Consider the following 3,325-nt stretch of genomic DNA (forward strand, 5'->3'; position numbering starts at 1 on the left):
ATATACCCATATGCGCAACCAGTTCGCGTGTAGTTCTGATGCTTCCTAGGGTAATATTTCATATTTCATAGGTCATTTCGGGACGGATTTGGGGACTCCCTCGGGGTACTCCCCGGTCATTTGGCGGTCATTTCAGAATGGTTTTGAGAACTCCCTCGGGGTCTTTTGGGGGTCATTCCGGGATGGTTTAAGGGACTCCCTCGGGGTCCTCCCGGGGTCATTTTGGGGTAGCTCCGGTATCTTTTTGGAGACTTCCTCGGGCCATTTGGGGGTCATAACGGGATGTTTTTGGGGACTCCCTAGAGATCCCCCGGCGTATTTTGGGGGTCGTTCCGCGATGTTTTTCGTGACTCCATCGGGGTCCTCCCGGGGTCATTTCGGGTCATTCCTGGAAGGTTTTGGGGACTGCCTCGGGGTCCTCCCGTTTTCATTTGGGGGCCGTTCCGGGATGGATTTGGGGACTCCCTCGGGGTCATTTGGGGTAATTCCGGGTTGTTTTAGCGGAATCCTTCGGGGTCCTCCCAGAGTCATTTCCGGGTAGTTCCAGGATCTTTTTGGGGACTTCATCGGGTATAATTCCGGGAAGGTTTTGGGGACTCCCTCGGGGTTCTCCAGGGGTAATTTGGGGGTCGTTCCGGAATCTTTTTGGAGACTCCCTCGGGGTCATTCTGGTATGGTTTTGGGATTCCTTCGGGTTCATTACAAATTTAATGATTTACAGTATAAAAATTCTTTTTCTTTAAACTTATTGCTATTTTCACAGCCTTTTATCTCATTTGGTAATTTATTATACATTTTACAACCTGTATATTCTAAAGTCTTTTTAGCGAACTCAGTTCTTACCCTAGACAGTCTTGTATTTTTACTACTTCTAGTATTATAGTTGTGAATCTCGTGATTAAAATGTATTTTGTTGCCCAGATACTTCGGAAGTATTCCTAATTTCGCATGATGAATAAATTTTAATGTAAAGTAACTTATGGAATGTTTTATACTAAGCCAATTTAACATATTTAACATTGTACTTCTAGGTGTTTAATGAAAATGAGCTACTGTATCTAAAAGCTATGTTGAGGCCTAAGTTGTCACCTAAAATTTGAACAAGCTGCACATAAATTTTGAAACGTTCACCTCTTATATCAATATTCAAACCATCAACATATAATTTTTTGAAAATATCTATTAGTAGAGTGAGGGCAATATTAATACCATACTCAGGTATATCTGTAATTTTCATAAATCCGCCTACAAATACATTCTTGAGGCTTCTAACTTGATAATTAGGGATTGCCGGAAAAGTGTAATAGATTCCCCATATTTTTTGTTGACAGGATTTGAGCCTAAAGGATCGTTGATTTCAATTCTAATCGCGTACTGCTTATTTTTAGCCGAAATTTTTGGCAAAACATCATTTGCAAGTGTTATAAACTCCGATCGTGCATCAGCAATCGTTGGCTTCTGGGTTTTACTCTGACGCTGTGGTTGAAGAACAGCATGGAGCAGTAACAACACAATACAATATTTAGAATTTGAAAAAAAAAATTAATGTAAATTTATAAATATTTTATAATTTTGATGCTTTCTTACGGTTTGATAAATCTTTATAATAGAGCTTCGAAAGTAGTAACTCTCGGCTGGCCTGGTCTTTACTTCAGCATTTAAGATAGGAAGGATTATTTTATAAAATTTGTCCAGTTTTAAAAAGAGCTGGTTTCCAATACCTGGATGCATTATATTGAAATCAATATAAACCTGCTATATATAAATTATTTTTAGTTGTTGTTTTTAAGCTTAATGTATGAAAACATTTTTAACTCAATTTAAAAAAATTTTAATTTATTAAATATTATGGGAAAAGTTTAAACAACGCGACATCGAAACGGCCAACTGATATCGCGCTTTAATTTTTCCCCAAATATTTCATAAATTAAAAAAAAATGTAATGAAAATAAAAACTTTGAGCTATCCCCTTTTTTACCAATTCGTAACCGTTAAAATAATTGTAGCGGCCAAGTTGCCAGCAAATCAGATAGAGAGCTCTTACACTTATTTCTAATAACGCATGTATCTGCCCAATACTGTTTTACTTTTTCCCTAGCCAACATTGTTTTTCCAAAACATTATCTGCAATATAAAAAGTTAAATATTGTTCAAAGAACAAATTCTTAAAAAAGTATTAGTAAGTATTGCATACCATCCAAATTATCTTCATGAGCATCTTGCGTATCAGAAGTGACTTGCTTTTCCAATTTTATGGCATTGGCCCAACGGGAGAACAATTTCCCACTCAGATTCTTTTTCCCATTTATCCTTTCCAAAAAGTAAAACTCCTAAAATATAAGAATAACAAAGGATGTTTGTAAATTTTTGATAGTTATCATCGAACTCATCTAATTACCTTGTTTTCTTTTGGAAATACCGCAACAATTTCATTGGCCCACTTCCTCATATCTGAATATTGCATTTTACGCCCCAAGGCAGTATAATTATCCACTATGCAATGAGTCAAATCTTCTGGTTTCTACTATCCAGGTAACCGTTTTTTTTCGTGGAAAGTTAAAACAAGTTGACCTTTTTTTTTAGAGTAAATCCAGAATTTTTTTTTTGTCGCTGAAGTCTCTTGGTCACAAATAAATGGAATTGCTTTAAAAAAAGAAATCAGTATATTATTTAACAATAAAACAAACCACTTACCTTTTGCTTTTGCCATTCTCTCAAACCCGCCTTAAATTTGATGCGCTCTTCGAAATATTTTGTATCCAATCGATCAAAAAAGCTTCAACATCTTCAATTTCAATTTTCTCGAGAACGAAAAGGGAATTAATTCCGCGCTCAATTAGAATTGTTACATTCTTATTTGACAATCTCCAAGATTTAAACAATTCTAATATTTTGCATTGGCTTGGTTGAGATGAAACAAAAATATCGCTTTCTCCATACATATCTCACAAAGTCAATAAAAAGAAACAAGAAAAGATGCACATGTATTGCACCATCAAAATTAAAACGAAAGTAATCACTGCACTATATTTTATTATTAATTAATATAATTTATCCACTGTTCATCGCACTATATTTTATTATTATTATATAATTTACTTACCTGTTAGAACACCAACCAGAAAACTCAGAATATTTGTGAACATTTCTCATCCAAATCACAAACTCAACTGGCATCTATTAATATAAGAGCAATTAAAATATGGAGAGAAAAACGATGTCACTGTCGTCAAAAATAAGAAGTTTTCCTTCTTAATAAATTCAATAAGGTTCAAGTAAAAAAAAGAAGATGACTTTATTGATTTACTTTTTAAAATTTTTTTAA

At 34.9% G+C, this 3,325-nt stretch overlaps 1 pseudogene; it reads right to left on the minus strand.

The window, feature by feature from the left end:
* Positions 1–2,139: 2,139 nt before the first annotated feature.
* LOC137239518 (uncharacterized) lies at positions 2,140–2,942 on the minus strand (annotated as a pseudogene).
* Positions 2,943–3,325: the final 383 nt, after the last annotated feature.

Source organism: Eurosta solidaginis, chromosome 1, assembly GCF_040869045.1.
Source record: "Eurosta solidaginis isolate ZX-2024a chromosome 1, ASM4086904v1, whole genome shotgun sequence".
NCBI lineage: Eukaryota > Metazoa > Arthropoda > Insecta > Diptera > Tephritidae > Eurosta > Eurosta solidaginis.